General features: G+C 42.2%; 1 long non-coding RNA gene across 2 annotated transcripts in view; it reads right to left on the bottom strand.

Moving 5' to 3' along the window:
- The window catches only part of LOC133552405 (uncharacterized), a 58903-nt gene extending 45941 nt beyond the window's left edge, over window positions 1–12962 (bottom strand). The window contains exons 1-2 of one of the 2 annotated variants that reach the window (XR_009806705.1): window positions 12879–12962; window positions 6331–6448 (exon numbers count right to left, since the gene is read on the bottom strand). This is a non-coding gene — a long non-coding RNA (uncharacterized LOC133552405). Of the gene's footprint in view, window positions 1–6330; window positions 6449–7062; window positions 7361–12878 lie in introns of those variants that run through there. The other variant, XR_009806706.1, reaches the window with a different exon arrangement.
- Window positions 12963–14375: the final 1413 nt, after the last annotated feature.

Genomic DNA, 14375 nt, shown 5'->3' with positions numbered 1-14375 from the left:
AGTGTCACCACATTTTATTTTCCTTCTTGAAAACATGGATAACAAATGCATTTAAACTATGAGTTAATTCCATTCATTACCATGAATTGATTAACGTGGACTCCGACTTAAACAAGTTGAAAAACTTATTCGAGTGTTACCATTTAGTGGTCAATTGTACGGAATATGTACTGTACTGTGCAATCTACTAATAAAAGTCTCAATCAATCAATCAATTCAATGTTATTAGAAAAAAATGTGGGTCAAAACATCACAACTTTTGACCGGCTTTATGTGTCGTCTGAGAAATGCTACATGGGAAATGCTACAATGAAGGCGCCAACTTTGCCTTGCGGTACGGTGACCAAATAGGTTGTATTTTCGCCAAGGCTTGTTTATCTGTTTTTCGGCAAAATAACTTCAAAAGTTATGGATGAATTTTAATGAAAACTTCAGGAAATGTCCCCAAAAAATTTATTTCTCTCCCCTTTATTACTTCCCACAGATGGTCCTTGCACACTCGTGGTACGCAAGGAATTTTGGGAGATATAGTTTACGTATCAGACCGGCCAATTTAATAGTGCCAGAAAAAAACTACACTGTCAAAGTTTGTATTTATTACCGTCACATGTCATGGGTTTATTGTGATGATTTTGATACCACAATACCGCGGTATATGCAATATTGTTACATTTTTAGAAGATATATTATTAATATATCTCCTATATGTGAAAACAACTTCAAATATATATTACTAACATATCTCCAATGTGAAAACAACTTCTTGTTGTATATAAAATGTTCTTGCAGCTGGAGCGCACTCCAGCAGTTAGTTTCATCATAGGTACGCTTTAACTGTGAGAGACAGAATGTGGGGAAAAAATCTAGGAATTCACATTGTAGGATTTTGAAGAATTTATTTGTAAATTATGGTGGAAAACAAGTATTGGCTCAACATCTCACGATACATGGCCCCATTCATTATTTCCTTAACATGGATCAATCGTCCTGTCCCCTTAGCAGAAAAACAGCTCCCAGCATGATGTTTCCACCCCCATGCTTCACAGTAGGGATGGTGTTCTTGGGATGCAACTCAGTATTCTTCTTCCTCTAAACACGACGAGTTGAGTTTATACCAAAATGGATACATGGATGATACCGCAGAGGATTGTGAGAATTTCATGTGGTCAGATGAAACCAAAATAGAACTTTTTGGTATAAACTCAACTCGTCGTGTTTGGAGAAAGAAGTATACTGAGTTGCACCCCAAGAACACCACACCTACTGTGAAGCATGGGGGTGCAAACATCATGCTTTGGGGCTGTTTTTCTGCTAAGGGGACAGGACGATTGATCTGTGTTAAGAAAAGAATGAATGGGGCCATGTATCGTGAGATTTTGAGCCAAAACCTCCTTCCATCAGTGAGAGCTTTGAATGGTTGACCAAATACTTATTTTCCACCATAATTTACAAATAAATTCTTTAAAATTCCTACAATGTGAATTCTTTGATTTTTTTTCCACATTCTGTCTCTCACAGTTATAGTGTACCTATGATGAAAATTACAGACCTCTGTCATCATTTTAAGTCGGAGAACTTGCACAATCGGTGGCTGACTAATTACTTTTTAGCCCCACTGTATATATTTATTGCTATGGCAAAATGCCATGTGCCAAAGCAAACATGTGAAGTGCAGACAATGTTATTGATTTACACATGACTGACCTATGAAGAGTGACAACATACAAGAAGGCGGGACTTAAAGAGAAATGTGAGCTACATTGCAATAGAAAAATACGCACTGACAGGGGTAATATAATCGAGGCCCAACAATAAATCTATGCTTCTTTTCGGATCCAAAAAACGAGAACTTCTGGTCAGTCAATCAACTGTATTAGGAGTAGTATCAATGCTAGTACTAGTTATCGTTGTAGAGTGACACAAATTAAAACATTAGAATGCAAGCCTAATGGACCTATGGATAAAACCTGAGAAATTTCCGTCCCAACGAAATAATACCGTATTTATATACCACACAAGGTGAACAGTTTAATAAATCTTCTTTAATTAGCAAAGTTGATTAACTGGACATTGATCTGATCAGTCCTGTAACCTACTTTTTTTTTTAATGTTCGTGTATTTTTAGAGCTGTCGAGTTTAACGCTCCAACTCATGCCATCAATCATTAAACATAATTGCCTTAATCACGTATTAAGGCAGATTCATTGCAGAATTTATTTCGACCGATGGTTACCTGATGGATGTAACTTTACGGTCAGTGATCGGGTCAATCCATACGTCAGTGCAAAGATGAGTGAGGAGACTAACTGGTGCGTTCGCTTGCAGATTTTTACTTCAAAATAATCCCTGACGGTACTTTAGATAAAACTGTTTCGAACAAATAAATGGCGTGACTTCAAACCGTGCCACAAAGTATACAGAAGTGCAGAAAATTAAAATACTGCATTCCGACATGAATCTGTACTGCTTGGTGTAAACAGCAGTATAAACCATATTAAGTGTGATGAGGACTGCAGCTCTTTGTCCATTGGAGCTATTTTTCCAACACAGACTATTATTAATATTCATTCCTTGTCTTTTTGCTCTGCTTCCATTCTCAAACCCAACCCTGCTACTTCCCCCATCCTCTCCTCTCTCATTTCTTTCCTTTCTTTATGCGGGATCCCCATGGGGACCCCCATTTTTTTTCTTTCAAATCCGCCTCTCCACTACCCTTCCTCTCTTCATGTGTCCATGCAGAGAGGAACTGAGGGGTAGGAGGAGTGCCAAATGGTGAGGAATATGTGCATTATTATATTTCATTAAGATACTAGTAGCAGAGAAACTCCTGAACACAACCGCTCTTGATGTGCCGAGGCTCTGGCGCCTCGGTCCAAAGTAGCCGCTCTCCAGGAATAGTGTCTTTGAATGGGATGTCTCCAGAGGCCGGCCCCGGGCCTCCCACTCCTATTGTCCTCCTCCACACTGACCACTCTATCTGGGCCTGGAAAGCTACAGCAAAATGGCTTCACCTTTTGTCTGTGTGTATTTATGATTTATGTGTTTGTGTGTGGGTCTGCTTAGATGTTGTGCTTGTGTGTGTGTGTGTGTGTGTGTGTGTGTGTGTGTGTGTGTGTGTGTGTGTGTGTGTGTCGGGGTCCCTAGAGCCGCATGCTGGTGCTCGGCTTGCTAATCAAAAACATTAGGCTCCATGTAGTCACCTCCATAATTCAATATTCCACCTCTTACTGCTAAATCATGCACCCTACTTTACTGTTTGTCAGCAAACTATCAACTCTGTTATTAGATACGCAGGGAAAAGGCACTGCACAATTATAAACCTGCAAGCAATTAAAGAGGCACTCTAGTGTTGACGAATCCTTAATTCATCACAAGGTCCAGGTTCCCCTTGGCGCTACGGAAGCCTCCAGTTACACACATGGAGGTCAGCGGAACCCAGGGATCTGCTGTTTTCACAAGGTAATCTAATTGCCGCCCCTTGAATTAGATATGCGAAAAATAAAAAAGAAATTAATTTTCTGCTGATGACCGAGATGCAAATGATGACTCAATTATGGTGAGCTGGTGCGTTTGCAATTAATAACCTTGAAATCATCATTAACTAATATGTTTAGGAGGAAACTTGTCAGGCTAACCATGTTCAGCATGCCATCGCTAATGCATTAATGAATTTGATTCATTGCAGAGAGAAGCTTCGTGAGGGGGGGGGATCACAGGCCTGTTTTTGACCTGGGTATTATAGGCTCAGCAACTCCTTTTCTTGCTTTAGCCAATCACATTTTACTGGTGATATAGTTTCTTAAATACTAAACAATAAAAAAAAAAAGGATCAATTGGCCTTTATAGGGAAAACAATCATGTATAGACATCATTATTCATGTGATTTGAGGTATATTTTGAATCGCCATCTGCTCTGAAGAGCGTGTGGGCGAGCGGTCGCAGCAACAGGAGTGATGGAACGTTGATGTGATTTCAGAAAATATATTACTTTCACCTGTTTTCTGCTCAGTTGCAACAATCTATTTTGGTGAATAATTATGACGCCTACCGCTTTTTGATGATGTTCTGGTTGTAAAAATGTGACCAGAGCGCGGGAGCGTTCAGAATGCAGTCGCATTGACATGAAAAATTCTGATACAGGTCACACATGGGCCAAAAAAATCAGAATTGACCTGAGTGTGAACAAGACCTAAGTACAAACCCCGTTTCCATACGAGTTGGGAAATTGTGTTAGATGTAAATATAAATGGAATACAATGATTTGCAAATCCTTTTCAATCCATATTCAATTGAATGCACTACAAAGACAACATATTTGATGTTCGAACTCATAACCTTTTTTTTTTTTTTTCAAATAATAATTAACTTAGAATTTCATGGCTGGAACACGTGCCAAAGGAGTTGGGAAAGGGCATGTTCACCACTATGTTACATCACCTTTTCTTTTAACAACACTCATAAACGTTTGGGAACCGAGGAAACTAATTGTTGAAGCTTTGAAAGTGGAATTCTTTACCATTCTTGGTTGATGTACCGCTTAAGTTGTTCAACAGTCCAGGGTCTTGTTGTCGTATTTTACGCTTCATAACGCGCCAAACATTTTCGATGGGAGACATGTCTGGACAGCAGGCGGGCCAGGAGAGTACCTGCACTCTTTTACTACGAAGCCATGCTGTTGTAACACGTGGTTTGGCAATGTTTTGCTGAAATAAGCAGGGGCGTCCATGATAACGTTGCTTGGATGACAAGATATGTTGCTCCAAAAACTGTATCGACCATTCAGCATTAATGGTGCCTTCACAGATGTGTAAGTTACCCATGCCTTGGGCACTAATACACCCCCATACCATCACAGATGCTGGCTTTTCAACTTTGCGCCTATAACAATCTGAATGGTTATTTTCCTCTTTGTTCCGGAGGACACCACGTCCATAAATTCCAAATATAATTGGAAATGTGGACTCGTCAGACCACAGAACACTTTTCCACTTTGCATCGGTCCATCTTAGATGAGGTCGGGCCCAGCAAAGCCGGCGGCGTTCCTGGGTGTTGTTGATAAATGGCTTTCGCTTTGCATAGTAGAGTTTTAACTTGCACTTACAGATGTAGCGACCAACTGTAGTTACTGATAGTGGTTTTATGAAATGTTTCTGAGCCCATGTTGCGATATCCTTTATACACTGATGTAATTTTTATGATGCAGTACCGCCTGAGGGGTCAAAGGTCCGTAATATCATCGCTTACGTGCAGTGATTTCTCCAGATTCTCTGAACCTTTTGATGATTTTACGGACCGTATATGGTAAAATCTCTAAATTCCTTGCAATAGCTCGTTGAGAAATGTTGTTCTAAAACTGTTTGACAATTTGCTTACAAATTGGTGACCTTTGTCCCTTCCTTGTTTGTGAATTACTTAACATTTCATGGAAGCTGATTTTATACCCAATCATGACACCCACCTGTTCCCAATTAGCCTGCACACCTGTGGGATGTTCTAAATAAGTGTTTGATGAGCATTCCTCAACTTTATCAGTATGTATTGCCACCTTTCCCAACTTCTTTGTCACGTGTTGCTGGCATCAAATTCTAAAGTAAATGATTATTTGCACAAACAAAAATGTTTATGAGTTTGAACATCAAATATGTTGTCTTTGTAGCATATTCAACTGAATATGGGTTGAAAATTATTTGCAAATCATTGTATTCCGTTTATATTTACATCTAACACAATTTCCCAACTCATATGGAAACGGGGTTTGTACATACTGTAGTCTCGCGCGCACGCACACACACACACACACACAAACTGTAGTTGTAGTGCAAGTACCATTAAACAAATGCTAGAAAATTAATCTGAAGTTTCTCAGTACATTAGTATTTTTGTTCACTATACTTACTCTTACTTAAATAATTATTCAGATGAATGCTTTTTACTTATGTCATTGTGGAGGGAGGTGTGGCCAGCACTGTCTGCAGGAGCGGAAGTCACTGCCTCTGTCCACGGTGCTGAGGACAGAGCACCATCAGGTGGGGGCGTGGCAGTGCCAACACGAGACAAAGCTGAACAAGGTGATTAGATTTCCCAGGTGGTACGAGTTGTTTTATCACCTGTTGTCTTTAACAGTAGCGGTTGGAAACAGCAGGAAGAAAAGGGCTTGGAGAGTTTGGAGAGGAAGGACACGGACTGAATAGTCGAACAGTGTAATCATTGATGGTGAATAAAACCTTGTTGAACTCTGAACGACAGACTCCTGTGAACGTGTGTGACAGGTGGAACCCGCTAGGAAGCGACTTCAACAGTCATATTACTCTAACATAGCGGTATTCTTACTTGAGTACAATTATGGCTCCTTTTCCATCCTCTGTCCAGGCAACTCTTCTCTTAATGCCTCTTCTGCAAGTTTAGCAGCCAGATGATAACAGGTTGTCAAGATTCCAGCGCTGTAAAACTGGACATACAGAAATAAAGTGTGTCAATACAAAATACGCGACATACAAAATAACGTCTTTGTGAGTGTTTAACATAAAATAGGCGCACAAAATTTCCTATCTCCTTCCGACTTCCTGCGGTCGACGCCATCGTGGCGGGGTGAAAACAGTGCGAAGCCATTCATGTGTACGTTGTTTTCCGAGGTGATCGCACGTGTCTACAGTTTCTTCTTTGCTTTTTTTGGTTTTCTCATCACCTGTCATCACGCCTAAAGGCTGTGAGGCAGTGTACTGGACCAATCACAATAGCACACATGGAGAGAAGTTGTCATTTTACAGGTTTCCGTCTGGAACGGGGGTCAGCAACTTCCTGCTCTCAAGGCCTATGCGGCTCTTAAGTGCCGCCCTAGTGGTTCCCTGGAGCATTTTTAAAAAAGGATTGAAAATGGAAAAACATGGGGGAAAAATATTTGTTTTTGTTTGAGTATGTTTTTTGTTTGAGGACAAGCATGGCACAAACCTTCCCAATTGTTAGAGAGCCCACTGTTTATTATGTTTGTGTGTATGCTTTACTGATAAAGAGTATTTGGTGAAAATTGTTATGTCCTACTATTTCAGTGCTTCTTGAACTCACCATAGTGTGGACTGTGACACAACAGTTTGTTTACATCAGGAGTGCTCATTACGTCGATCGCGATCGACTGGTCGATCTCGGAGGGCGTGTCAGTCGATCTCAAGCCAGGCATTAAAAAATAGACATAAAAATGAGCAATCATCAATCATACCAAGACTTCACTTTCGTCAGTTGTTTGACATTCTCGGCACCCGAGGATCTTGTGAGATGACGCTGGCTGCTGCGAGCTCATATTCAAGAAAAAAATCACTAACAGGGCGGACGCAGAGAAACACATTTTATTTCTAGAGACTCCGTACCTACTGTCAAAACAGCACAGTTCCTGTCTTCACCATAAAAGACCTGTTTCATCCTGCCTGTGCTAACAAAATAAGAGTCTCAGAAAGCTAGCATGCACAAGCTAGCAAGGTACGGAGTTTGATGCCAATGTATTTCTCCCCCGCCCTCAGCGACCGCTTTCTCACTTGCTTGCCCACCCGCACACTCACTGACGTCACTCACCTGCTGCCAGACATTAAAGGGCCACGCACATATGCTACTCTCATAACAAAGTGTTTAAAAACGAGTATGCAAGTTGGACAAATGAGATGCCAAATCCAACCACTTTCATGTGGTATTGGACCAAAAGGAGGACTTTTTTTTTCCTCCATTTGAAAATGCGGACGTTATCAGCACCACTGTCTAATTCCAATCAATGCAAGTCATCAGAATCAAATACACCAACTTATATTCTTGTCTTCATGAAAGAAAGGAATCTATGTGTGTTAAACATGCTTGTATTATCATTAAACACCATTAACTTGTTAACAAAAATGTCTCTTTCATAAATAAATAAATATAAATTATAAATAGGAATGAGGTAGATCTCCTCGACTTGGTCAATTGAAAAGTAGCTCACCTGCAGAAAAAGTGTGAGCGCCCCTGGTTTACATGTACAATATTCCACTACTTTTTCCCATTTTGTCCACCATTTTTTTTATACTGTGTGTGAACGCACAACGGTGCGCTTTGTTGATGTTATTGACTTGTTGGAATGCTAATCAGGCATGTTTGATCAGTTCATGATCGCAAGCTAATCAATGCTAACTTGCTATTTAGGCTAGCTGTATGTACATATTGCATCATTATGCCTCATTTGTAGGTATATTTGAGCTCATTTAATATCCTTTACTTTAATCCTCTTTGTTTAAAATTTAGTTTTGCATGTCTCTTGACATGTTAAATATAGGTAATATTGGCTGCATTTCAGATAGTTGTTTGTGTGCCATGTCGTTCCAGACCACAGCAAATACTACCTAGCTTGCCAAAGATTGTAATAAATCTATTAAAAGGAGACCACCGGCCATTTCCTTTAACTTGGACACACATCTATACCTTTGGCCATTAAAAAGCTTGTAATTTCCAGGAGTTATCTCACATTCTGAATAGCCTCTGGTTTACTAATGGTTTCTAATGCTGTACAATTGTGTATTATAAATATTTAATGTCAACATTTCTGTCAACGAAGATTTCTTTCAGCCTGCGACACACAGTCATTTTGATAGTAGGTATTATAGCTAATATAGACACTTATGCCATGTGTTGCCTTCATTATGAGACTTATATATGGCTTTTAATTTTTTGTGGCTCCAGACATATTAGTTTTTTGTATTTTTGGTTCAATATGGCTCTCTCAACGTTTTAGTTTGCCGACCCCTGGTCTAGAAAGAGGTCACTGGATCGGTGTGACAAGTGGCTTCATGCTGTCAAGAAACTGACAATGACAGGCGAACGCTGAAGCTTGGGAAACATGCTATGCTGTGCAGCAACAGTAAATTGTAATCTACTTGTAACTGTATTTCTAATTTATTTTTGTAGGAATCATTTTTTTTAATACAATAAAAATATAAATATTGATATTTATGTGAAGGGGGTGGGGTCTGTGCTTACTCAGAATTGTTTTGCATAATTTAATCTCCGGCTTCACAGTGGCAGAGGGGTTAGTGCGTTTGCCTCACAATACGAAGGTCCTGAGTAATTATGGGTTCAATCCCAGGCTGGGGATCTTTCTGTGTAGAGTTTGCATGTTCTCCCCGTGACAGTGTGCGTTCCCTCTGGGTACTCCGGCTTCCTCTCACTTCCAAAGACATGCACCTGGGGATAGGTGTACACCGCCTTCCGCCCGATTGTAGCTGAGATAGGAACCAGCGTCCCCCGCGACCCCAAAAGGAATATGAAGCATTTAGGTCTAATCTTAAAACGTATTTGTATACTCTAGCCTTTAAATAAACCCCCTTTTTAGACCAGTTGATCTGCCGTTTCTTTTCTTTTTTCTCCTATGTCCCTCCGTCCCTTGTGGAGGGGGTCCGGTCCGGTGGCCATGGATGAAGTGCTGGCTGTCAGAAGTCGGGACCCAGGATGGACCGCTCGTCCAGAGTCGGGACCCAAGATGAACCGCTCGCCTATGCATCAGTTGGGGACATCTCTGCGCTGCTGATCCGCCTCCGCTTGGAATGACCCTGCTGGGTCCACTTTGGATGGGACTCTCGAAACTATATTGGATCCACTTTGGACTTGGTTCTCACGGTTACGTTCGATCCACTATGGACTGGACTTTCACCATATCATGTTAGATCCGCTTGACATCCATTGCTTTCGGTCCCTTGGGGGTGGGGGTGGGGTTGCCCACATATATGGTCCTCTCCAACGTTTCTCATAGTCATCATGGTCGACGTCCCACTGGGGTGAGTTTTTCCTTGCCTTTATGTGGGCCCTACCGAGTATGTTGTTGTGGTTTGTGCATTCTTTGAGGCACTTGTGATTTAGGGCTATATAAATAAACATTGATTGATTGATTGATTGAATATGCGGTAGCAAATGGATGGATTGAATTTAATCTCCAGGCAGCACGGTAGGAGAGGGGTTAGTGCGTTTGTCTCACAATACAAAGGTCCTGGGTTTGATCCTGCGCTCGGGATATTTGTGTGTGGAGTTTGTATTTTCTCCCGTGACTGAGTGGGTTCCCTACGGGTCCTCCAACTTCCTCCTACCTCCAAAGACATGCACCTGGAGATAGGTTGATTGGCAACACTAAATTGGCCCTAGTGTGTGAATGTGAGTGTGAATGTTGTCTGTCTATCTGTGTTGGCCCTGTGATGATGGGCGACTTGTCCAGGGTGTACCCCGCCTTCCGCCCGATTGTAGCTGACATAGGCACCAGCGCCCCCCGTGACTCCAAAAGGGAATAAGCGGTAGTAAATGGATGGATGGATATTTATGCGAGTGGGGTGGGGTCTGTGCTTACTTAAAATTTTTTTCCATAATTTAATCTCCGGGCAGCACGGTTGAAGAGGGGTTAGTGTTTATGCCTCACAATACTAAGGTCCTGGGTTTGATCCTGCGCTCAGGATCTTTTTGTGCGGAGTTTGTATGTTCTCCCGTGACTGAGTGGGTTCCTGCCGGGTCCTCCAGCTTCCTCCCACCTCCAAACACCTGGGGAAAGGTTGATTGGCAACACTAAATGGTCCCTAGTGTGTGAATGTGAGTGTGGCTGTTGTCTGTCCATCTGTGTTGGCCCTGTTATGATGTGGCGACTTGTCCGAATGCAGCTGAGATAGGCTCCAGCAAGACCCCCCGGGATCCCGAACCCATGAATTGATTAACTACCATGAATTGATTAACGTGGACCCCAACTTAAACAAGTTGAAAAACTTATTCGGGTGTTACCATTTAGTGGTCAATTGTACGGAATATGTACTGTACTGTGCAATCTACTAATATATGTTTCAATCAATCAATCAAACAACGAGACAAGCGGTAGAAAATGGATGGAAATGTAATCTTTTTGTTGAATAGTTCTGGTTTGACTGATATTCAAATCCATCCATCAATCACTCCACACATCGGCAGGATTCTTGTAGGGACAATTTTCCAGCCCAACAGTGGCTATAGTTTCGCTTCATAATGTTGCCCGATTGTAGCTGAGATAGGCGCCAGCGCCCCCCGCGACCACAAAAGGGAATAAGCGGTAAAAAATGGATGGATGGCTGTTGTAAGCATTTCACCAATCTAGCGCACTTTGCAAATTTGGACACGATCTAACAGCAAAACAGTCTCCCAACACTGAGTAAATGGCATCAAGGCCTATTTATCCAAGCGTGAGGGTTGGGAAACAAAGGTTTTTGGCGAAGGAAGTGTGGATTCAGGCCAGGTGGCCTATTTCAAGTTCCAGGTAACCCTACATTATCCATCCATCCATCATCTTCCGCTTATCCGAGGTCGGGTCGCTGGGGCAGCAGCCTAAGCAGGGAAGCCCAGACTTCCCTATCTCCAGCCACTTCGTCTAGCTCTTCCTGGGGGATCCCGAGGCGTTCCCAGGCCAGCCGGGAGGCATAGTCTTCCCAACGTGTCCTGGGTCTTCCCCGTGGCCTCCTACCAGCTGGACGTGCCCTAAACACATCCCTAGGGAGGCGTTCGGGTGACATCCTGACCAGATGCCCGAACCACCTCATCTGGCTCCTCTCGATGTGGAGGAGCAGCGGATTTACGTTGAGCTCCTCCCGGATGGCAGAGCTTCTCACCCTATCTCTAAGGGAGAGCCCCGCCACTCGGCGTAGGAAACTCATTTCGGCCACTTGTACCCGTGATCTTATCCTTTCGGTCATGACCGAAAGCTCATGACCATAGGTGAGGATGGGAACGTAGATCGACCGGTAAATTGAGAGCTTTGCCTTCCGGCTCAGCTCCTCCTTCACCACAACAGATCGATACAACGTCCGCATTACTGAAGACGCCGCACCGATCCGCCTGTCGCTCTCACGATCCACTCTTCCCCCACTTGTGAACAAGACTCCTAGGTACTTGAACTCCTCCACTTGGGGCAGGGTCTCCTCCCCAACCCGGAGATGGCACTCCACCCTTTCCCGGGCGAGAACCATGGACTCGGACTTGGAGGTGCTGATTCTCATTCCGGTCGCTTCACACTCGGCTGCGAACCGATCCAGTGAGAGCTGAAGATCCCAGCCAGATGAAGCCATCAGGACTACATCATCTGCAAAAAGCAGAGACCTAATCCCGTGGCCACCAAACCGGATCCCCTCAACGCCTTGGCTGCGCCTAGAAATTCTGTCCATAAAAGTTATGAACAGAATCGGTGACAAAGGACAGCCTTGGCGTAGTCCAACCCTCACTGGAAATGTGTCCGACTTACTGCCAGCAATGCGGACCAAGCTCTGACACTGATCTTACAGGGAGCGGGCCGCCAAAATCAGACAATCCGATACCCCATACTCTCTGAGCACTCCCCACAGGACTTCCCGAGGGACACGGTCGAATGCCTTCTCCAAGTCCACAAAGCACATGTAGACTGGTTGGGCAAACTCCCATGCACCCTCAAAAACCCTGCCGAGAGTATAGAGCTTGACTTTGATTTGACATTTATTTTGCAAAATGCGGTTGCGCATTTTGCAAATTGCGCCCATTGGTATTGTTCTTACAACAATATCAATGGTTGGCATTAGCGCCCAACTGGTCTAAATTATCAAAAAGACATAGGGACATAAAAATCACGCAGACACGTCAGTAAATGTCACATTTTAAAGACAGTAACTCAGTGTTTACATACGAAGCAAGCGCGGGAGTAGCGTTTGTTTTTCATCTCGCCAAGATGGCAGCCAGAAGAGGCTCGAAATTCCAAATGGATTGACCATAAACAGTCTACTGGTTAGAAATGGCGATTTTTTTGAGCAATTTCAATACCTCCACATGTGACAATCGAATACACAACTAAAATCCAAGTTACAATCAAACAGCTGCTGTGTAAATAAGTCAATACTTACATTCAAGCACCAACATAAAAGACTGTAACATTTAACTTTTTAAAGGAGGTTGAGCTACTTCCTGACTACGGCAATGCCTTTGGGACAAACTAAATCAAATTTGTCTACAAATCACACAGAGGGCAATATAGCTGTGTTTATTTGCACAGGTGAATATTGATGTTATTTTTAAGCCTGCAACAACATGTTCATCAGGTGTAGTGATGCACATTTTTGTTATTGTCTGATATTTGCCATAGGAGGTTTGATTGATTGATTGAAACTTTTATTGGTAGTTTGCACAGTACAGTACATATTCCATAAAATTGACCACTAAATGGTAACCACCGAATAAGTTTTTCAACTCGTTTAAGTCGGGGTCCACGTTAATCAATTAATGGTACAAATGTGAATTTTGAATTGAATTTATATTTATATAGCGTTTTTTCTCTAATGACTCAAAGCGCTTTACATAGTGAAACCCAATATCTAAAATAACATTTAAACCAGTGTGGGTGGCACTGGGAGCAGGTGGGTAAAGTGTCTTGCCCAAGGACACAACGGCAGTGACTAGGATGTGTAAAGCAGGAATTGAACCTGGAACCCTCAAGTTGCTGGCACTGCCTCTCTACCAACTGAGCAATATCGCCCCAATGTATACTATGGAATATATATATATATATATATATATATATATATATATAAGGGAATAAGCGGTAGAAAATGGATGGATGGATGGATATATATATATACTATCAGCATAATGCAGTCATCATACAGGTTAATCATCAGAGTATATACATTGAATTATTTACAATCCGGGATGTGGATGTGGATTGGGTTGGGTATGGGTGTGTGTGTGTGTGCGTGTGTGTGTGTGGGGGGGAGGGGGGGGGGGTATTTGGTTGCTATCAGCACTTCAGTCATCAACAATTACAAAGCCTGTTTCCGTATGAGTTGGGAAATTGTGCTAGATGTAAATATAAACGGAATACAATGATTTGCGAAACATTACTAACCCATAGTTGAATATGCTACAAAGACAACATATTTGATGTTCAAACTCATAAACATTTTTTTTTTGTGCAAATAATCATTTACTTTAGAATTTGATGCCAGCAACACGTGACAAAGAAGTTGGGAAAGGTGGCAATACATACTGATAAAGTTGAAGAATGCTCATCAAACACTTACTTAGAACATCCCACAGGCGTGCAGGCTAATTGGGAACAGTTGGGTGCCATGATTGGGTATAAAAGCAGCTTCCATGAAATGTTAAGTAATTCTCAAACAAAGATGGGGCGAGGGTCACCAATTTGTAAGCAAATTGTCGAACAGTTTTAGAACAACATTTCTTAACGAGCTATTGTAAGGAATTTAGGGATTTTACCATCTAAAATCATCAAAAGGTTCAGAGAATCTGGAGAAATCACTGCACGTAAGCGATGATATTACGGACCTTTGAGCCCTCAGGCGGTACTGCATCAAACACCGACATCAGTGTGTAAAGGATATCAC

Source organism: Nerophis ophidion, linkage group LG05 (assembly GCF_033978795.1).
Source record: "Nerophis ophidion isolate RoL-2023_Sa linkage group LG05, RoL_Noph_v1.0, whole genome shotgun sequence".
Taxonomy (NCBI): Eukaryota; Metazoa; Chordata; class Actinopteri; order Syngnathiformes; family Syngnathidae; genus Nerophis; species Nerophis ophidion.
Note: the sequence above shows the minus strand (reverse complement) of the source record. Positions and strands in the feature narration are given on the sequence as shown.